A 23,999-nucleotide genomic window follows, 5' to 3' on the forward strand; every position below is an offset into this window, starting at 1 on the left:
AGGAAGATACCATTCCCTTAGATCAATTCTACTTTCTCAGTGACCCATGAAATGAACTGCTCAGCAAAGAAATAGCCCATGGTGACACTGAAGGTAGCAGAAGAAAGGAGATTGTATGAAACAGATAATTTGGGAAGGGAAAAGTGTAGTTAGATTGCCAAGTGGTATTAAGAATTCATTAGAGGTGTGGAGTTATTAACTGCAATTAAGAAACATCAGCAATCTCAGTGGTTTCCCCTGGCAATATCCTCCAGAAATTGTTTAGGTGAAGGCATAAACTTAATAGTTGGTTCTAACTAGGTTGGAGCTTTGCAACATATGTACACATATATTGAGAATAATCAAACGAGGAAGTCTACATGTTTGGAAGGGACCAGTTATAAAGATGGACAGTAAAATTTACAGTAGGGAAGTAAGGACATGCAGAACAGAGGTAATGAAGCATGACACATTGAACTCCAAGGATCAGACAGCCTTCACATTAATCGAGCAAATGCCATGTTTTGGGCACTATTTGAAGTATTTTATATATAGTGAGTTATTGAATCATTATAACAACCCTGAGATGTATTGTTATTGTTTACCACTTAAAGACAAATAAACTGAAGGACAGAAAGTTTAAGGGACTTGTGAGCACCCCCACAGCTATTAAATGTTGCTTTAGAAGCCTGACATCACAGTTGCAAAGTTTACACTAACGCACTAATGACCCAGCCTCATTTACAATTTTTGGAGGTGGTGTCGTGAAGCAGGTGAGCTGATGGCTAGGAGGTAGTGGACAGAGAATGGCATGCTTGAATAGGGAGTTCAAGGGTTTGAACATTAGTAAATGAGGCAGGATAGGAAAAAGGTCACTAGAGATGAGAAGATTAAGGAAATAAACAGCCTAAGAGTTGGATGACAAATTATCACAGATATTGGGGCCTTCGAGAATGGTGGCAAGTGTTAAGGAAACAGATTTCCTTACTGCGGGACTTCTGAAAGAGAGCCTTCTATGCTGACTTCTTTTATGACATCCCAAAATGGAAAAACATATGTTGCATTTCTCATATTTATTCATCATGATATTCTTTCTCTCAAAACATATAACAATATACATAGGGATCTAGTCCAAGAAATAATGCAGAGAAACTAACTCCAGGGCAAAGCCTAGATCATATCTTCACCCAATTCCTAATGCCTACACACCTGAACTTTACCACCCCCTCACCCCAAATTAACCAAGAAATAGTTCTAAAAATATTTATATCTCACTGAGGGAGAAGCATGTGCCTTTGAAAATTATATATTACAGGAATTTGAAAGTTTCTGCTTTTATTCATCTTCATCCACACTGAGCTCTAGTCCAAATGGTCAAATGAACTGTAATTCTGATTGCCTGAAAAATCTCAGCTGCAAACCATTCTCCCAAAACAATCCAGGCCTGCTTTTCAGGCTTGAATTTTAGATGAGGCAAACAATCTGCAAGATAAACATTTGATCTTCCCCCTTGCTGAAGGCCACCCAAATACTTGGTTTTTGAGACTCATTCGCCATCACTGTCCTATGATTGTAACTGCCCTATACTTAGAGACCTGAACACAGTTCAATAAAGAGCTGCCCACCCCTTTCCTCCTATTTTCTCTGCTAATGCAAACCTTTTAAACTGCTGAACTTTTTATCAGATATTTGTTACTGTCATTTGCCATTGTCTGTTCCCAAGATGATGGATCTGTCACTAAATCCACTTCTCCCTAAGTCTTGGTGGGAATTGAATTGACATTCAAGTGCAAACAGCCCAGCCACTAACCACAATACAATTCCAGCCACCATTATCCCACGTCCAGAGTAATTTTAATCATTTGTAAGCAGCATGTGAGTGGTAAAGTTAAAGTCAATGAAGAAAGCAAATAGTATTGACAACAGTTCCCTCAAGCAGCTCTCAACCTGGCTTCCGTTGTCATATATTACCTCACCAACTAGAATGCATTTGCTTCCACAGTTTCTTGTGATACCAAATTGGCTTAGAATGGCCATCTTTCATATTGCTATGACTATATTATCATCAGAGGGTAACTATATAGTACGATTACATTTTTGTTGGAATTTCCCAAACATGATTCTCTCTTCTCTTTCCACCAAAGAGGAGCCATGGAACACATCTAATACAAAGTATTATTTGGGGGGTACCCGGGTGGCACAGTCAGTTAAGCAACTGACTCTTGGTTTTTGCTCAGATCATGATCTCAGAGTCCTGAAATCCAGCTCCATGTCAGGTTCTGTGCTCAGCAAGGAGTCTGCTTCTCTCTCTCTTCCTCTGCCCCTTCCCCCAACTTTCTAAAATAAATAAAGTTTTAAAAAAAAATTTAAGTATTATTTTTTTTATTTCACAACCCTAGGCCCATGTAAACAATGATCAATAACTTCTGGCAAACAAACCTAATGCCGCTGGTTTCTTTACAATGTTCCATTTTTTTTCTAACAACAAATCTCTATCTATCTCTCTGTAATTATCTACCCATCATCTATCAATCATCTACCTATCATCTATATCTATCTATCTATCTATCTACCTATCTATCATCTATCTATATCTTGTGTTATAATCATTGGCAGTGTGTTGGAAAACTACACTGAACACAAAATTAAGCTCAATGGTCTCAGTGAATTCTGGTGTCAACATGAAATGGATTTCGAAGTGTCAAAGAAATTTGTAAAAGTAAGGTTCACTTGTATTCCTCCACAGGAAACATTCTAAATCAGCTTTTTAAAATCAGCTTTATTGAGATGTAATTTACAAACAATAAAAAGCCCACATTTGAAATTCACAAATCAATGAGCTTTGAAAAATATAGAAAGGAAAACAACCATTAGCAAAAACAGGATATAAAACACTTCTCATTTCCATCTCAAACTTTTTTTGTTTTTTAAGATTTTCTTTATTTGACAGAGACACAACAAGAAAGGGAACACAAGCAGAGGGAGTAAAAGAGGGAGAAAAAGGCTTCCTGCTGAGCAGGGACCCTCCCCCCCATCCCACCCCCTCCAGGCAAGGGCTCTATCTTAGGACCCTGAGATCATGTCCTGAGCCCAAGGTAGACCTTAAGGACTGAGCCACCCAGCCTCGCCACCCAGACTTGCCCCCCCACCATCTCAAAATTTTTTAGTCCTTGGCAGTGTGTTGGAATGACTTTCCAGACAATGCCTGCCCCCATAGGAAACACCCATTCTGAATTCTATTTTGGAGTGTTTTGCCTGTTTTGGGCCAATTATTCACTTTATACAAATGAAATCGTATGGACTGTCGTGTAGCATGCCACATTGGCTTATCATGATACTTTTTTTTCTTCCAAGTTTTTATTTAAATTCTTGTTAGTTAACATACAGTGTGATATTAGTTTCAAGTGTAGAATATAGAGATTCATCACCTACATACATCACTCAGTGCTCATCACAGGAAGTGCCCTCCTTAATCTCCATCACTCATTTAGCCCATCCCCCCCCCACCTCCACTCCAACAACCCTGTTTGTTCTCTTAAGAGTCCGTTTTTATTGAACACTACATCTGAAACTAATAATGTTGGCTAATTGAATTTAAACAAAAAGGTTTTGTGGGGTTTTGTTTAAGAGTCTCTTTGGGACACCTGGTTGGCTCAGTCTGTTAGGCAGCTACCTTCGGCTCAGGTCATGTTCCCATGGTCCTGGGATCAAGTTCCATGTCGGTCTCCGTGCTCTGGAGGGAGTCTCTTCTCCCTCCGTCCCTCTCCCAACTCATTCTCTCAATCTCTCTCACTCTCATGCTCTCTCTCAAATAAATTAAAAAAAAAAAAATCTTTCTAAAAAAAGTCTTTTTATGATACTTTTGAACTTCATTTATTTGTTTAGCTTTTAAGTCTATGTTCCATTCTGAATTGATCTTTTTACGTGGTATGAGGGAGTCGCTGAGGTTTGTGTTTTTCCCATAGAAATAAAAAATTTTCTTTCTGTATAGAATTACGTTAATGCCTTTGTTGAAAATCACCATATGACCATATGTGTGGGTCTATTTCTGGAATATCTATTATGTTCCACTGATCTAAATGTGTATCTTTACCTAACATCACACTGCCTTGATTACTGTAGATTTGTAGTAACTCTTAAAATCATATAATGTAAGTACTCCAACTCATTTTTCTTTCTCCAAACAATTTTAGCTGTTTTAGGTCTTTTGCATTGACATATAAATTTTAGAATCAGCTTCTAATTTTTTAAAAGCCTGGTAAAATTCCTATTGTAATTTTGTTGAATCTATAGATTAATTTATGATAGGAATATCGTATCATCTAACCTATGAACACGATCTATCTCCCCATTTATTTAAAAATTCTTTAATTTCACTAAACAGTGTTCTGTAATTTTGAACATAGATTTCTTGGCATGTTTGGATATTTTTATGGTATTTTAAATATAATTTAAGTTTTTTAATGTTTAATTTTTTATTATTAATATGTAGAAATTAGATTTTTCTATTATGACCTATGTCCTGTGACTTCATTAAATTTGTTCATTCATTCACATGGCTATTTCTAAAGACTGTTTAGGATTTCCTGCACGGACATTTACATTGTATGTGAATAAAGACAATTATATTTCTTCTTTTCTAATCTGTATGCTTTCTTCTTGCCCACTGAACTGGTTAAGACCTCCAATACAAGGTTGAATAGAAGTGGTAAGAATGAACATACTCGCCTTGTTAAGCTTAATGAAAAAACATTCACTTTATCACCATTTTTAGATGGTATTAGCTGCAAGTTTCTCATAGATGCCCTGAATCAAGTTGATTTTGACCTTTCAATATATTGTATTTTCATTACTGTTCAACTAAAAATATTTTCTAATTTCTTTTAGGATTTCTTCTTGAACATATTGATTATTTAGAAGTAGGTTAATTTGTAAATATTTAGAAACTTTTCTAGATATTGTTACAAATTACTAATTTAACTACATTGTGGTTATAGAACATATTTTATAACATTTCTGTCTTTTAAAAATATTTGTAATGTTTCTTTTAAAAACCACTGAGACTTATTGTATGGCCAAGAATATGGTTTTTATTAATATTCCATGTGCATTTATAAAGAATATATTTCTTATGATTGTTGCATATTATATTCTGCAAATTTCTCAATTGGGTCAAGTTTGCTGACAGTATTTTTTAGATTTTTTAAATACTCTTAACACTTTGTTTTGTTTTAAAGATTTTGTTTATTTATTTGACAGACAAAGATCACAAGTAGGCAGAGAGGCAGGCAGAGAGAGAAGAAGAGAAGCAGGCTCCCTGCTGAGCATAGATTTTCCCCTGCCCTCCCCCCACATACGGGCCTCAATCCCAGGACCCTGAGATCATGACCTGAGCTGAAGGCAGACTTTAACCCATTGAGCCACCCAGGGGCCCCATGTTTGCTTTTTGTTTTTGTTTTTGTTTTTTAACTTACCTGTTATGTCAAGTATAGCAATATTCCTAAAAGAGTATGTTAAAATTTCCAGCTGTGTTGACAGATTTGTTATTTATTTATTTATTTATTTATTTTTGACTTCTAATTTTGTGGCTGTTATTGGGTACATTTATGTATCTTATGTACCTAAGGTACGTTAATGTTGTCAAATTATTAGGTCTTCTTGGTGCATTGTAACTTTAGTCATTATGAAATGTCCATCTTTATGCATTCTTTCGTAAGACAATCTTGATAACTACTTGCTCAAAAAGTAACAGCCACACATTCTTTTTTATGCTTACTTTTAGCCAGATATACCTTTTTCCATTTTTTATCTTTCAACATATCTGTGGCTTTATACTTACAATGTTTTTAGTATATGGCATATAATTGGGACCTGCTTTTTAATCTAACCTGCCAGTATGTGCATTTTAATTCAAATCTTTACTTTCACATATAATGTAATTATTGATACAGTTCTAGTAAATTCTGCTATCTTGCTATTTGTTTTCTATTTTCCCAGTGTGTTTGTTTTTCTTTTGTTCTTTTCCTGCTTTTTTTTTTCTTATAATCAACTATAGTAGTGAGCCTTTTAGTAACCTTTATTGGGTTTTTGGCTGTAACTTACTCTTTTTATTGATCACTTTAGGGTTAAAAATATACAACCTTAATGTATCAATGTTTATTTACAAATTGATATCGTATCTGGTCACATTTCACACATTTTCTTCTTCCCAATTCACATCACACACTTCAAAATAATAATAATACATTTATCCACTCCCACATTCTTTGTGCTATGTTTGTCATATGTCTGTGTTTCACCCTTGTTAATGATGAAGGATATTTTCTCTGAATATAGAATATGAGACATCAGATTTTCTTTTTCAGCACTTAAAAAAATGCCATTCCATTATTTTCCTACTTTCATTGTTTCTGATGAAGACTGCTATCATACTTGGAGTTTCCCTGTATGTATTAGGTTTTCTCTGCTTTTAAGATGTTTTATTTTTTTGTCTTCTGTTTAAGTCTAATGTGTCTAACCGTGGCTTTCTTTCAATTCTTTCTTTTGTGAGTTCCCTGATGATCTTGGATTTATAAGTCAATGTTTTTCATCAAATAACAAAGTATTTGGCTACTAATTTTCAAGGTTTTTATGCTGTTTTCTTGTTCTCATCCTTGTGAGACTCTAATTATATATCTGATAAGGTGTGCAATATTATTCCAAAATTTTTAATGTGCTGCTAATTTTGTTTCAGTCTTTTCTTTTAGATTCTGTTGGGGTAGATTTAGGAAGAGACTTATTTAAAGTCTGACTCTTAATTTTATGATAAAGTCTTCCTTGTGTCTTCCCTGGAGTTGGAGTGTTAATGAAGTTTATCCAGTCTGACTGGGCCGGACTTCCAATGTTTTCCGACACCTTTGATATCTAGAATCTGTTTCCTTCCCAATGCCATTAACAGTCATGGAATTTCCAGTCCACAGAATTTCACCCTTCACATGTGCAGGCTAGCCCTCAACTAAGGACTCACAAGGAACCTCCATGCAAATTTTTTCACCACTACCCTGCAGTATGCAGCTTTCCTCTCTCTGATGTTTTACCCTACAGAATATAAAGATCTTTTTTTTTTCTTTCAGAGTTAAAGATCTTCTAGCTGCCCTGAATTCTAAGTTGTGTGTGTGTGTATGTGTGTGTGTGTGTGTGTGTGTGTGCGCGCGCGCGCGTGCACGCACACTTTGTTTTGGTTTTTGGGTTTTTTTGTTTTTGTTTTTAGTTTTCCCCCTCAATAAAACAGCTGCTCATTTTGTTGAGGTCAGAAAATTGTACCCAGGCAGACAGCTGGGTGATTTTGGGGCTCATCTTGTAAGTTTCCTTTATCTCAAGAATTGCCATCTTTTATGCCTATTGTCCTATGCTTGAAAAGAGTTGCCTTGTATATGTCTTTCAGTTTTCTGTGTGTGTGTGTGTGTGTTTTAAGGAAAACTGTGTCTAGAGAAGGCGTTCCAAATAAAAATTGTTATGCATTTGCTATCTACTTCTTCAAATTGTTTTCACATAAACTCTAAAAAACCATGAGATGATCAAAATGTTCTTATGAGAGGAAAAAAAGAGAAACTGAGAAATATTTTTGGCTTTAAACCGCAAAATGACTCTGTTTCTATATGTGTACCCCATCCTGGGAGGCGAGGCTGTCTATAAGTGTTCCATATAGTGACTCATTTTTTTTTTTTTCAATTGTCAGTGTTCTCTGGAAATTTTATTCCATTGGTCTAAGCCAGCCAGATTTACTATTTTTGTAGCTTCTCTTAGATTTTTAATAACACTTCCCCTTTTTGATAATTCAGGGTCCTCTTATTAAGATGTCAGTGCTCCTTCCCGAATATTAAATCCAGAATGTTGTAGGAGAAGAAATGAGTGGCTATTTCTTTCGAGCATTTTGTTTGAATAAGAAATACCAATATTCTTGAAGCGGTTTTTCAAGTTACAAGGCCAACACTTTTGACTGCCTGAAGTCTCTTCTGTTATGGTGTGTTTTTGTTTTTGTTTTACTCCCAGAGTATTACTGGATATGTATCAGGACATTTCCTTTAAGCAGATTTCAGGCAGGAGCTAATTATGCTGACAGCCAGCTACTCATCAGTAGACAGTAGAGAGAAAGCCAGCAAAAGATGAAAGATGCTGGGTATGTTCACCAGGCCAGATGGTCAAACCGGAAGTGTGAGCCACCTGAACACACTGTGTTATTTTATTGGCCATTAAGCAAAGTGAAATTTTGCAGTAATATTTAACAACATGTTTTTTTTTCTCCCTCATTTAAAACCACCAGGCCTAAAATGTGTCAAATGAAATTTTGACTCAGAGTGCAGCCTGTGTTCCAGAAAATGTCACTGAGGGTTTTGAGGCAGCTGTCACTGTCATTATAGTTTTATGAAAGCAAGATTATAGAATTCATCGAGTTCCTTGCCTGTTGAGTTGTATATATATGGAATCTCTAGTGTTCTACTTTATTTTCACTTCAAAAGGGAGACCACGAAGTCCTACCCACAAAACCATCCTTGCTAGAAAGTAATGTAAATAGAAATCATCCTAAGCCTTCCTATCACCTGGGACTGAAATGGAGCCCATCCCTCTGTCCCTTCCCTTTGAGCAGCTATGTTCTCTGTGCATGCACCAGAATTAATCTTGGGATTTAAGTTATATACCCCAGATCTCCCCAAAGCCCCTCTCTTTGCCCAGCATGGAGAATATTTGCCTTCTTTTCATGTTGAAGCTTTTGAAAGGATTCTTCCTAACAGGATGTTGTGTATTGGTTTGAGGACTGCTGCAAAATGTCAAGAGGGCTCCTTGGATCTGTATATCATTAGTGTTTCCTGCTGCTCCCCATGTAGCATGTTTTGATCTTTCTTCCTTCTGGTGCTGCTGCTTCTTATCTGTCCCTTTTCCTTTCTCTGGGGCTGCATGGGTCCTCACTAGCTTATCACCTCTGCCGTTTTCATCTTCGGTGTGAATCTTAGTCACCTTTAAGTGGCTTCAAGTACTTACTTTAGGGGAACTTCTTATGTGTATGAAAGATGGTAGGTTTTCTTTTTTTATACTTCCAGTTTATTGAGTTAGAAATTTAAAGTTCTACCCAAAGGCCAAAAGGCCCCAAGGGTCAAAGAGTGAAATGAAAGAACTTCTCCAAAGTTTTGGCAGATTCTTCTGCCCCAGCAAATGTATTCCTGGGCTAGGGTCTGATTGGAATCCTATCTGGGCACCCCATTCTCAGGGACTATCTTCCCTCCTACCTCATCTTCAGTGGGATTTTTGGTTGAAGAGAGAATAAGGAAGTGAATGCCCAATAATTAATTTCACGTGTCATGTTAACATGCAGAATCTGATTATTCATACTGATACCATCTTCGATGACTACATAGAGGTCTCTGCCGCAGATTCAATAAACATCCTAGTGTCAGCCAGATGGCATGAGACATATGCTAGGGACACCAAGATGAATGAGATGACGCCCTTGCCTGAAAAGCGTACATACAGAATTCAGTGGTTTAAACAATGAGTCCTCAGTTTTTAATGAGTTCTTTGACTCTACAAGGGAAAGGCATCTCCAGAGAGAGATGGACCCCATTCTTTTTATACTGCCAGATGTTTCATGGCTCCTCTACTCCATACCAGGAGCTCCAAAGCCCAAACATGACTTGCCACATCCTTCCTTCAGATGCAGTGTCTTCATTTGTTCTAGCTCAAATTTCATTAGAGAAATTGCATCCATCTTTGACATTTAGTGCTCTGCCAGCATTGTGCTAACTGGTCAGCAAAGGATGCTCTAAGTCATCTTGGAATGATTTGACTAATGAAAGCAATGCAACTTAAAAAACAGCCGATCAAGGCCTGGGGAAGCCAGCCCCTGCTGGTAGGCAGGAAGGTGGATGCAGACATGAATTTCCCATGAAGCTCATGAGGCTTAAGCCTCAGGGTCCCTTCCTCGCCTGGCCTCGGGAGGAGTCCTAGCAATGTCTTATGGTCACTCTGTATTTTTCTCTGCAAAAACAGCTACCCACATTGAGTATGCCTCTGTTCCCACCAAACCTATGTCTTTATGTACGTATATTTAAAAACAAATCGTAAGAGAAAGTAGTCTCTGTCATCTGAGATTCATGTTAACAAGCGAAAAAAATAGCATAAATGCAACAAAATAAGCAGACCCCAAATAAAAAGCACTCGGTCCATTTTCCCACTGGAAATTTTCTTTTGGTGAATTTTAACCTATGCGTGGTTGGAGATGGGAGTTGGAATAATAGATATTTAATTTTTTAACTTACTTACAGTAGATATTTAAATTCATGTTACCTAATATAGTGATCCCGAAATAATACTTTTTCTACACTCAAATTTCGTGGAACAATTTGATTCAAACTTTTCACATGCAATTTTGACGTCAATCTCTTAATCATCCCTAAAGCCCCTTGTTGAATCATCTGGTAAAGTTTTCTTGAATACGGTATTCACTGCTGACTAAGTTGTTTCAACTTCAGCGCTATTTGATTCTGTGCATAATTCTGTCACTGGAAATTTTGTCCTGTGCCACTAGAACCCATAATGGAAAAAAGTGCTTTTCATTTGTCCTATAGAGGCATATTTGACATTTCTCATACCTTAGGATGATGTATCTTTTTCTTTTTTTAATATTTTATTTATTTATTTGACAGACAGAGATCACAAGTAGGCAGAGAGGCAGGCAGAAAGAGAGGAGGAAGCAAGCTCCTGGCTGAGCAGAGAGCCAGATGCGGGGCTCGATCCCAGGACCTGGGATCATGACCTGAGCCAGAGGCAGAGGCTTAACCCACTGTGCCACCCAGGCACCCCATGATGTATCTTTTTTAATGACATTGAAAATAATCTTTTTATAATGATACCTGCCATTTGTAATTGTGAAGACGTTCCCTTGAGGAATACTCATCTGGTCTGTGTTGAATCCCTGCTTCTACAGACAAACTTTATAAATATCAAACACAACTAACTGCTAAGTTTATTTCTGGTTATCAGTGACTCTCAGATGTAGCTATACATTAGAGTCACCTGGAGAGCATTTAAAAAACACAGATGCCTGCATCCACTTCCAGAGATTCTGATTTAATGGTCTGGGATGCAGCCTGTATGCTGAAATTTTTAAAAGTTCTCTAGGCAGTCCAAATGTGTGGCCAAGATTGAGATCTACTATGGTCCCCAAGCAATTCTTATTATTCAAAATAAAATAATTGGAAGAAGGACAGATCTTAACAGAGACTTTGTAAGGACTCAAATATGAAGTGATTACTTTTTTCCTAAATGATAATTTAAAGAAATATAAATGTCACTTATACAGACATATGTATAATATAGACATAAAAGTATTCTCACGCACACAAAAAGGAACTACTTTTTTTTAATATGGCGACTACCTCCTCTTTTAAAAAATTATACTTGTGGAGTGCCTGGTTGGCTCAGTCAGTTAAGTGCCTGCCTTTGGCTCAGACCAGGATCCTAGGACCCTGGGATCCAGCACCACATAAGGCTTTCTGCTCAGTAGGGAGTCTGCTTCTCTCACTCTCTCTGCCTGCCTCTCTGCCTGCTTGTGCTCTCTCTCTCTCTCTCTGTCAAAAAGATAAATAAAATCTTTTTAAAAAATAGAAGCTCTACTTGCTAATTAAATAAAATTTAGAAAAGATCAGACTATTTGTCTCATTTGAGGATTCAAAGAAGGAAGATATTCGGGTATGACATCAGTTAGGAGAAACTGACATCAGAGGATTTGCCTGGACAAAGAGTGAGGAATCATTTAAGTACAGAGATGAAGGAGAGGCAGGTGTACCAGGCAAAGGAAATGAAAACATAATACTCAAAGTCCCAAAAACATGGTGCCTTTGAGATGGCAATTAGAATTTCTTTTTAAAAACAAGGACAAATGTTTTCTTGATGAACAAAGCTATGTGTCTGGCTTCTAGAGATAACCAGCATGTCAGGAGTATTTATTTGGTAGCTCGTGGCATGGAAGTATAGACTAACATCTAGAAACGATTGTCCAATCGTTGACAGTGTTATTTACAACTTTACCCAGGACACAAATGCAATTTACTACCTGGACATTTGTGGGTCAGTGGGAAATGTTTCCTTTGGCCACTGGCATATTGGAGAATCTTCTTTTCTGCCCTTTATTTGGGTTTGTAAGACCAGTCAAAGGCAAATGATCCAAAAAGCAAAAGCTGATCACCCTAAAAATCAAAATTGAGAAAGTCACATCAAGCTTAGTCACTACTCCTAATATGACAGATGTTTCTGGTTGAAATTCACTTATAAAGAATTAAAAATAGAAAACAAATGCTCCATAAGACCCATGTATTGAGTTTCTTTGTAAAAGATAAAGAAAAGTATAAAGTTGAAAGTGGGCATGGTACATAAAGACACCTGGTTTTCTCTTCACTTGGCTTCATCAGCAAAAAAAGAGGCAAAAAGCAGAATTCAATCTTTGAAGAGGTGAAAGCCTGAAACACAAAGTCATGTACATTTTTTAAAACACTTTACATTTTTCAAAGTCTTTATGTAATCCTGTATGATATTCTTATTAGTTTATGAGATGATCAGACAAATATGGTTATTCCCATTTCCAGGAAAAAATATAGGTCAGAGAAGTTGAGGGACTTTTCCAAGGTCACAGAGCAGGAGGAGACCCAAATTTCTCAGCTCTAAGTGCTGTTTTTTCTACCACTCATAATTGATCCCTACAGTTCATGTTTTACTTCTACCAGTAGCACTAATTTAATGGAGTTCCTAGAAAGGTCACCATAGGAATGGATTATTTTCAACAAACTAAGCAGTTTTTCTTTATTTTAAAAACTGGGCATACTTATTAAAGAAATTTTAGAAAATGCAGAAGATAAACACATAGTTCACTATCATTCTATTAATATTATTTTCACTTAATATTTTTGTATATTCTTTAATCTTAGTTTTTCTATTTACAATTGCTATTTTTAATGTGAAATGCTACATTATTTCACTTTTAAGATAGCATTAATATTTCTCCTTGCTTTTATGCAGACTTTATGAATATTTAATGACTCTATAATAGTAGTTCTCATTTATGAAATGTCCACCATATTCCAAGCATGGTGCCAGTCCTAGATATTTCAATGACGCTAGTAAACAAGTTTTTATAGCTATTTTCCAGATAAAGAAACATAAGCAGGAGAGCAACCTATAGGTTGTAAACTAGAAGGGGCAGTTATGGAATTCACCCACAAGGGGTCTGTTTACCCTACTCTGCTACACAATGCATAATCAATTAGACGTTCTCTGGTTTATTCAAACATTCCCAGCAAGATGAACAGTTAGATTGTTTCTAATATTGCCAATTATAAATAATACTGAGATAAATATTTTAGGACTAGTAATACTTTCTCAGTATTATTTATACTAATATTAGCCAAACGCTAATACTAGCCAAATATTTTCTTATGCTAAATTATAGAAATGGAATTCCTAGACCAAAGAACATAACCATTTAATGTGATTTAATTGTCAATCCCCCAAACACATTATTTTCTTACAAGAGAATATAATACTCATTTATGTTCTTAGCTGAGAGTCTTTTCTTACAGTGCTTTTGCCTACATCAAAGTTTAGGTTAATGCTTCCTTATTTTTTCCTCCTGTTAAATTACAGGTGAAAAATATTAACTAATTTTTATAGCTCCACTGAGATCATCGATATACAAAATTGCATATATCTAATGTATACAATTTGATGAGTTTAGTCATATGCATATACTCATGATACCATCACCACAATCAAGGAAGTAAACATATCCATCACCTCTAAAAGTTTTCTTCTGTACCTTTGTCTTTTGTGTGTGTATGGTAAGAACACTTACCATGAGATCTATCTCAATTTCTAAGTACACGAAGACATATTGCTAACTAAGAGGCACAATGTTGTACAACAGATCTGCAGAACTTACTCATCTTGTATCACTTTATTCTCTTTGAATAACAGTTCTTCATTGCCCACTCCCTCCATTCCCAGGTAACCCACCATTCTATTTTCTGCTTCTGTGAGCTTGACTGTATTATATACCTCTTAAACGTGGAATCTTGCAGCATTTGTCTTTCTGTGACAAATTTAACTTATATGGTCACAAATGATAGGATTTCCTTCCTTTTTAAGGCTAAATAATACTTTATTATAACTATATATCATGTTTTCTTTGTTCACGGCCAATGGACATTTGGATGGTTGCCATATCTTGGCTATTGTGAATAATGCTGCAATGGAATTTGGAGTACAGATATCTCTTCAAAATCCTGATTTTTATTCTTTTGGATTTATACCCAGAAGAAGATAATCAAACTCAAAAGGGTGAAATTAGACCTCCATCTTATACCATACACAAAAATCAACTCAAAATAGATTAAAGAATGAAACATAAGATCCTAAACTATAAAATTCCTGGAAGAAAGTGGGGCAAGCTTCATGCCATTGGTCTTGAAAATTATTTCATAGATATGACAACAAAACTGTAGGTGACAAAAGCAAAAATGGACAAGTAGGACAATATCAAACTAAAAGCCTTCGGACCAGCAAAGGAAACAATCAACAAAAAACAAAAAAACAAGCAGACCAAAAAACAAACCAAAATCCCAACTCAATATAAAAGTGGACAAAGGACTAAAATGGACATTTATCCAGAGAATGTGAAAAGATGCCTAACATCACTTATTATTAGGGAAATACAAGTCAAAACCAAAATGAGACATCACCTCCTATTTGCAAGGATGGCTATTGCAGAGAAGGAAAAAAACATTTCTTTAAATAATCTTTTATTTTACTCTTTTCAATTCTCAACTGGGAGCCCTGTAACAAAGGACAGATTAACAAGAAAAGAGCAAACAAATTATTTAAAATGCATTTTTACATGAACCGGGAAGCTTCCTAAGGAAATGAAGACCCGAAGAAATGGTTAAACCTGAGTTTCTAAACTAGGTTTGATGAAAAGTTGTGGAAATATGACAAAAGCAGGCTAAGTATAGTAAACTGAAGAGAATTTAGCAAGTCCTGTTCATTCAGATTCCCCTCTGTCCTTTATTTAATCCCTGTCAGAGATAAGGATGCTGCTTTTCTCTAGGATTAGAAGGGTACCTCTCACTAAAGGCCTTTATGACCTGCTTCAGGGAAAGGTCCAAGAGCTCTTCCTACACATACCATTTCTCAAATTCAGGTTGAAATCTTCAACATGCCAAGGTAAAGATATTTAGGGGTACTGTATCTTGAAGCTCACTATTATTATCAGAAAAATGAAAGGATTTTGGTTATTATCAGAAATACCAAAGGATTTGGGTGAGTTTGTGGAGAAAAAGGACTTTTCCTACCCTTTACCCACAACTGGTAAATTGGTACAGCCACTGTGGAAAGGACCCCTTAAAAAATTAAAAATAGAACTACCATATGATCCAGCCACGCCACTTCTGGGTATTAGCTATTTATTTTAAAAGAAAATATTCTAGTAGGGTGCCTGGGTGGCTCAGTGGGTTAAAGCCTCTGCTTTCGGCTCAGGTTATGATCCCAGGGTCCTGGGATCAAGCCCCGCATCGGGTTCTCTGCTCAGCAAGGAGCCTGCTTCCTCCTCTCTGCCTGCCTCTCTGCCTACTTCTGATCTCTGCCTGTCAACTAACTAAATAAAAATCTTTAAAAAAAAAAAAAAAAAGAAAGAAAGAAAGAAAAAAAGAAAATATTCTGGTACATTTTGGAAGACCTCCGTTTTCAGCATCAGCACTTGTCTTTTCCTCCCACATATACTTTTATCTCTTTTACTTAAGATTTTTCTCTCTACTTTTCTTACCTTTGTGAACAAAACCCGTTCGCTAGTGCCCTATTTATAAGGCTTTATGTTTGATGATATTTGGGGACAATTAGGTGCATAGCACAGCCACGGGTGTGGAAGAGCTTAACCATTAGTGAACACATAGGAAGAAAATTGACAGAATAATTGGCAGAAGGACTCCTAGTGTTGGGAGGAGGGAGAGATGGAAGTTTCCTCAGCTCCTCCCTTCCTTCTCTCCCTCTGACAAGGACAAATTTTCTCCCCTCCCCCACCAGTGTTCCAAACTGCTGAGTCATGTTGCTGAATAATCATGAGGCAGATACCCAAATTCCAGCATATGTATTTATTTTAATTTGGCAAGGGTTGAGTATGGGAAGGGTGGTTGGGAGTTCTGCTTATGCATATGTATTTATTTTAATTGACAGGGGTTGAGTATGGGAAGGGTGGTTGGGAGTTCTGCTTATCACATAAGTAAAGATTCTGGAAAACTCCTTAGTATAATAGATACCATTCACTATAAGAGGTTATTAGAATAAACTCAGAAACTTTCCCTAGTGAAGTGTAGCCCTTAAGAAGTGCAGATTAAGACAAATTCAGTTGCAAATTAGAAAGAGTCTATTAGAACACAAGAGAAAAAGGGCTGCTGGGGGAGGGTTTTCCTGAAGGTGGCATTATTGAAAGCAAGGACAGTTAAGTGGGGCTATTATGATGATTTAGCATCTCAGAACAGCCTCGGAAGATAAACACCCTTGCTTTTACAAGGGCAGGTTTGGTACACAAGAATCTGTAGCTGGAAAAGGAATTACCTAAACCTGGAGTGATGTCGTTATTTTGCCACCATTTGGTCAGTGTTAGGTGAGGGAGGGGGAGCGAGGGTCTAAGAGTAGAATGGGGAGACTGAGAAGAGAGTCCGGGGTCTGTTGTTGTGCTGGATGGGTGACAGAGCCTGCTTGGAGCTGGTGCAGGAGTCAGGGATGGTGGCCAGAGATTCGAGGGAGATGACATGCAGAATTCTAGCCAGGGAAGAGGAGACAGGAAGACAAACCTTTGCAAAGGTGGGGAGCCCAGGTGCCCAGCAGAGTACCTGGCACAGGGCACACCTGCCATGATTCCTCTACCCCTCCTCCTTTGGTTTACAAAGTTTTACTCATCTTTCAAGCACCTAGTTGCATGTCTTAAACCTGTCTTCCTCAAAGAAGCCTTTCTTGATGCCATAGAATACAGATCTGCTGCCCTTCCCAAGGCCTTCTAGGATGCTGTATGTCCAGTACATCACAGCCCATATCACGATATTGTCATGTTTTCCTTGTCTTTCAGCCTCTTTAGATTATAAGCTCATGATGGCGTGAGGGTCTTGGATACGGCTGCGTGCCCAGGGCTTAGCAATACTGCCTGACACATAAAGGCTTAAGACATAGTTGTTGAAATACGGAGTGGGAATTTCGAGGTGACCCACCAAGATGTTTTAGAAGACATCCATATCCATTAAAAAAAAATACCTTTTCCTTCATCTAAGTTTCACCATGGTTGATTTTTTCACATTTTTTCTGTTTTCCAGGAAAAATGTAATGTTGAGCAAAAAAAATATATTTTTTAAGAGTGTTCCTTCTGGCTTATTTGGTTATATAATTAAAAGTCCAATTATTTTCCATTGTTTATGGTTAAAGGCTAGATTCTAGTCAGTGATATGAACAATATTATATAGAGAACTCAGGATAATTTAAACCTTTGGTGAAAAGCTGATATGAGCCAATAAATTCACATCACTGAAGAGTTGAAATTTTTAGCACTTTATTTAAAAACAATAAGAAGGGCTCTCCTATATCTTCACAAAATTTAATGAATCAGGCTTGAGTTAATGATCTCCGTATTTGCCAAGGTCTGGGCATGAGAAGCAACATCTTTTATCCCTTAAGGTAATTGTTAACTCAGAAATGTGCCTAATTAGCTAATGGACTGGTCTCTGGCATTGACATTTCCAAGGATAAATCCTAAAAGGGAAATAAGAAGTTTGCTGGGAAGGAGGAATGTGCAATTATACAATGTAAGAAAAATATCTAGATCAAGCTTTTTGTGCACATAAGGTGTAATCTTTCTTGTATGCTTGGATTTTTGTTTGTTTTAGTTCTTTATATATATGTTTATTTTAGTTCTTTAAATATATATATTTTAAAGATTTTTTATTCATTTAATTTATATATTTGACAGAGATCACAAGGAGGCAGAGAGGCAGGCAGAGAGAGAGGGGGAAGCAGGCTCCCCGCTGCGCAGAAAGCCTGATGCGGGGCTCGATCCCAGGACCCCTGGATCATGACCTGAGCCGAGGGCAGAGGCTTAACCCACTGAGCCACCCAGGTTCCCCTGTTTGTTTTAGTTCTTATTTATTATTGTTAATCACATGATTAATTCATACATTCTTCCTTTTTATGATTTTATTTATTTCTTTGAGGGAGAGAGAGAGCTAAAGTGGGGCGAGGGGCAAAAGGAGAGGGAGAAGCAGGCTCCCCACTGAGCAGGAAGCCTGACACAGGGCTGGATCCCAGCACCCTGAGATCATGACCTGAGCTGAAGGCAGAGGCTTAACTGCCTGAGCCACTCAGGTGTGCCCAATTCATACATTCTTGTAAAAAATCATCAGATAAATAATTCTATCAAAAGATCCCCTTTGCTATACCAAACTCACAGCCTTCTCTAGATATAATTTTATACAGTTTGGTGTATATACATCCAGATCCTATTCTGTACATTTACATGTATTTATGTTCATATTTAGAATTACATTTGTGTTTTGCTTGTTTTTACATAAAGGGAATTGCATTGTGTATTATCTTATAAGTTGCTTTTATTTGAAGTGACAGTATATCTTAGAGATCTATGACAGTACATAAAAATCTACCTCATTCTTTTTCATTGCTGTATAATATTCCACAGAACAGATGGAGTACTTCATTTAACTGTACCCCCACGTGATGGACAGTTAGTCATGTTCAGCTTGTCACTGTAATAAACAACATTGTGATGTGTATGTCATATTGTAGACACAGGAGAATATTTTTCTCAGAAACTGCTATTAAAATGGCTTGTCAAATAAGAGGATATAAATATTAAATCTTGATAAACATTGTGAAATTTTTCTCCAGAAGAGGCTGTATCAATCAATGTCAATACCCACACCAGTATATATGTCCTCATTATCATCTTCTTCCTTGTCTTTCAAATTTATGGGAGCAAAACTGGTATTTCATTGATGTTTCATTTGTATTTCTCTGATTATAACTGAAGTTTTATGTCTCTTCATATAGTTCTAGCTATTTGAATTTCTTTTTCTGTGAATTACCTGCTTTTATTTTTGTCTTTTTCTTATTTGTTAATAAAAAGTCTTTATATATTTAAAATACTTACCTGCTAGGCTGAAAGAAAATATTTACAACATAAATGTTATTATAGCTGAATGTGTTTTGTTAGATAGTTTGTGCCCAGGCCAGACTAACCTCTGAGGAGCCCTCTCAGGTCCACTGCACAAGCCCCAGGCCTGGGGACTGCCAGGCTGAGCCTTTGCTGCAGAACCAAAGGCTAGGGGAGGCCATGTAAGGAGGTCCGGGATGGTAAGATGAGTGATAGCTCAGCTAGGCTCCCTTCAGTAGGAAGGTGTCTGAGTGGCCAGCCCCTCACCAGGGTCCTCCAAAAGACACCCTCCTACATTGCCCATAGCTGCTCCAAAAGCCCCATCCAGCTCAAAAAACTCCAGAAAGCCACTCAGAAAGCTCCAGCCACTGGAAGGACCCAGGTTCATAGGCCAGGCCAGCAAGGAGGCCACAGAAGAGCTGTAGGAAGGATGGCTCAGAGCTGAGCAGCAGTATCTAGGCAGCAACCACAATGACAGTATCCCCTGGGGCTGTCTAGGTTGGTAACCTAAATGCAGTAGCATGGCCAGCCACCAGCTGCCCTGGACCCATAGAGCACAGCTATTGGCCCAACAGCTAGGGTGAGCAGGGCGGAGGTATACAGGAACTACACTGGGCCCAGTTCATCTTTCTGTAGCAGGCTCAGGAGCAGGCCAGGTAGGGCCAAATGGCCATGGATCAGCAGTCAGGGTGCTGCCAAGGGTTCAGCAGCAGCTCCTCTGCCAGTCCAAGATTGGGGCCCACCCCCACCAGCCTCAGGCTACTCAGCAGTAGCATAAGGAAGGAGGAAACTAGAGGCAGGGCTGAGGAATACAGAGCTGTCCTACACCCTCCTGAATGCCAGGTGGAGTCCCCAACTGGGAGTCAGGAATCCAGATTCTGGCCCAAGAGCCCTGAGTCCACTTGGCTTACACTCAGGCACATGAGCCCAGGAGACCAGAGGGCTGGTGAGTCACCCACGGATCACTGCCACCCATGGATTACTCTGAATCTAATTTTCTATTTTCTTAGATATCTAGCCAGTTGTCCTAAGTTCTTTCCTTGGTTACATGAAATGCCATCTCTAGACTATATTTATGTCTGGGTTCTATTGAGTTCCACTGATCCCTTTTTATCTACTTCCATTCCAATACCATATCCTGTTCATTACTGCAGTTTTATAGTATATGTCTAACAAGCCATATCTCCATCAGTTTTCTTTTTCTTAAAAAATTGATGTACTCTTGTACATTTTCCATTCCACAAGGATTTTAGAATTAATCTGTCAGATTCCAGAGAAATTTGACTGGAAATGCAATTAAATTTTTAGATTAATTTATGAACAATTTATTGAGTCTTCCTAAAACACAAACATGGAACATTTCTATTTTATCAAGTCTTCTTTTCTGTCTCTCAGTAAGCTTAATACTTTTCCTCATGTTCATATCAGGAAATGATATTTTATAACTATCACTGGTATACAGAAATAGATGATAGGGAGAGGGAATCCCTCAAATTTGCGGAATTTTTTTGAGTTCTATTAAAAAATTCAAAGAATACCTGACAAACTACTTAGATTTTTGGATAAATCTCAAGTACTATCAGCTGTTATCTCTTTCTGTCTAGTGGCTTACTTATTTTCCACGTCTTATTGCATTGTCTAGTATCTTCATTAAAATGTTGAATAGTATTGATCATACTTCTCTTGTTCCTGATTTTAGTAAGAATGCTTCTTATATTTCAACATTAAGTGATATGTGTGTTTGAGGTACATAAGTTTTCATATAGTTTGTATTGCACAAGAAAAAGCTAACGTGTGTGCGTTTGTGCACACACGTGTGTGCAGGCTTTAGTCTTACAGAAAGTATTAGAAAATAATTAATTTTCCTAACCTTCAGTCACATCCATTTAAGGAGTTTTCAAAAGCATTTTGTGAAGAGTGCCCTAATTAGGTTTCAAATTGTTTTCACATTAGCCAAGAGGTAAGTAAAAATTATTCCCCTTTGATTAAAATCACCAGGATGGACTTTGTGTCATTTCCTTCTAGGTTGCAATTCTGTAACCACTTCAGCTCTATGAATGAGCCCCTCCAAGCACCATTCCCAATCCCCTAAGAATCCCTCTACCACCACAATAATGACTTAAATTTTTCAACTTCTCCTGTGCTCTATCCACATGGGCCTGGTGGTTATCTCCCTGACCCTGGAGAACCTCTCCTTTCCACATCTCCCCATTTTAAGCAGCTACTTTGATGTGTATGTGACCTGTATTTGCAGAAGCTGTCTATCAAGCAAATCATTCTACACCCATATAGTATCGCTTACTGTATGCCTGGCACTATACTAGAATATTTACTGGGTAACAAAGGCATAAAAGACACTTTTTTCTAAAATTTCCCCACAATTGCTTGTATTGTAATTGCATAAGAACTCTAAGCAAGGGTCAAGAGGCACCTGGGTGGCTTAGTCAGCTGAGTGTCCAGCTCTTGGTTTCGGCTCACATGGTGATTTGGTGGGTTGTAGGATTGAGCCCCATGTCTGGCTCCATGCTCAGCAGACCCTTTGCTTGTGGGATTCTCTCCCTCTGCCCCTCGCCTCACTTGCTCTCTTTCTTTCTTTAAAAACAAGTAAATAAATCCCAAAGTGGGGAAAAAAAGAAGAACTGTAAGCAAGACCAATTTCTGTAGCTAGGAAATTCTTGGAGGAGAAGCATTCTTGAATTAGGTCCTAAAAGGCCTAATAGACATAGGTCAGCACAGAAGGTTTAAAGTGTGTTTGGTTTTGAACTAATTTATTTTCATTAGTTGCAGTCTGGACTGGAGCACACCTTGTCACTGGTCTCCCCATATTGAAGCCGTTTCTAAATCAGTTTCACATAATCAGACACGTACCCATATCTCCTTCTCAATCATATCCTGGCAGGTGCCACATCTGCCTAAGGCATCTCTATAGGGTATTCATTACTATAATCACATTTGTCCTCACCTGAAGTATTTCAGTCCTCATCTAAGTGGCCTCCCCATCTTCAATTTCTCATCTCTCCAATCTTCCTGAGACACAGCTACCATCTCAAGCTTAGAGAGAAGCTTCAAGGATGCCAGTCTTCTTCTCAGGATTAATGACTTTCTATTTTCACACTGCGTTTAAAATCCTTGGTGACCTCTTTTACCTCTTAACAAGAGCTGGTTTTCTATAATGCAACCACATGTAAGTGTTCAATATAAGTGTTCAATGAAGTTTTTACTTCTGCTCACACTGTTGTATCTGCTAGAATATCTTCCACTCTTTTTATTATCCAAGGCCTAGCTTCAGTACAAACAAACAAACAAACAAAAACCAAAAACTCATTATTTCCATCTCTCATTAACTCTGCCTTTCACTGGTTTTTACACCCGTTAAATTATGTGTGGCATATAAATTATAGTGCTGTGTTCTGTTTATGTGTAGCCATATTTCTTATCCTTCTTACCTAGATTGTAAACTCTGAGGAAGGCATTGTTACCTGCATCATTGCTGTATTTTCTTGGAGTGCTCACAATTCCTACAACACAGGAGGGCCTTTGTAAATTCCTTTTGGATTGAACTGATCAAGCTAGATAATAAAATGAGATGATCAGAGGTCATAAGTCTACCTTGGATTGGGATAACTTCCACGTATAATATTTTGCATTCATGGTCTGGAGGACTATGTATTAATTAGCTAGTTTTAGGCACTGAGAAAATCACAGTAGGAATTGTCAGCTTTTCCAACAGTGTGCCTGGACCTATCTTTTCTCTCTCTCTCTCTCTCTCTCTCTCTTTCTCTCTCTCTTTCCTAGAATAAACTACAACAGTATCCTTCCCTTTCCTTATCTTCGGAGAGTGTCCCAGCTTCTTCCATGGCATTCTAATTTTAATTAAAACAAAACCCGCATATTCATTTGGAGAATCAGTTGCATTTCTTTTCTTTTCAAATTTCAATAATACTCCCAATGAGTTCCCAGAACAAGATAAACATCCTGCACCTACAAGGGCTCAGAGAGAGCAGTTCGCACCCATTTGAATGTTATTCTGAATGTTATTCAGAGATGCCTCACAGAGGATGGGCACTCCAGGACCATTACATGGCTTTTTATTCTCTTCACCAATCCCAGAGAATCCCACAACCACAGATTGGTGCTGTGAAATACCAGTGAAAGGGAAGTGGTTAAAAGGAACTTCTGAGTTCATTTCTTTTCTTCAAGTATTTATGAACAAAAAGTTGGAAAGAAATTCACAGCATAAGTACATTTAGAAGAAGGCTAAGAGCAGCAGAAAACCAGATGACACATTCTGGAATGGGAGCAATCAAGGTTCTATTCAATCCGTTCCCCCTACCCCCCGTGCATCAGAATAGTTTCCCCTTTGAAACTTCTTGCACAGTTGCACAGGTGTATTGAATTCACACTGATACACACACACACACAAAAAGGCAAAAAAAAAAATTGTTCATATGTCAACAGCTCTAGAAATTTCAGCAAATTCTTTAAGATGCAAAGATTAAAAATAATCCACTGAAGATTATTTTCTACTATCAAGAAAATGGCAATGCTTTTTAGCTATAAAGAGTCTCTTGATCTGACCTCAAGGTATTTGTTGAGAAAAAAACATTGTGTCTATGGCAGTGCCTCATACTAGGAAGGTATATGGCTCTGTCAGGATTCAGAAAACCTACTGTAAAAGGCTAGGCAGTAAATATTATAGGCTTGGCAAATTGCAACTACTCAACTCTGCCTTGTAGCTGGAAAGCAGCCATAGACCCTACATAAACAAATCAGTATGTCTGTGTTCCAA

At 37.6% G+C, this 23,999-nt stretch overlaps 1 long non-coding RNA gene across 2 annotated transcripts in view; it reads right to left on the reverse strand.

The window, feature by feature from the left end:
- LOC131830692 (uncharacterized) overlaps positions 1-23,999 on the reverse strand; it is an 85,709-nt gene that overhangs the window by 11,155 nt on the left and 50,555 nt on the right. Inside the window, exon 12 of one of the 2 annotated variants that reach the window (XR_009353304.1) lies at positions 12,068-12,200. This is a non-coding gene — a long non-coding RNA (uncharacterized LOC131830692). Of the gene's footprint in view, positions 1-12,067; positions 12,201-12,307; positions 12,471-23,999 lie in introns of those variants that run through there. The other variant, XR_009353308.1, reaches the window with a different exon arrangement.

Source organism: Mustela lutreola, chromosome 4 (assembly GCF_030435805.1).
Source record: "Mustela lutreola isolate mMusLut2 chromosome 4, mMusLut2.pri, whole genome shotgun sequence".
Lineage (NCBI taxonomy): Eukaryota > Metazoa > Chordata > Mammalia > Carnivora > Mustelidae > Mustela > Mustela lutreola.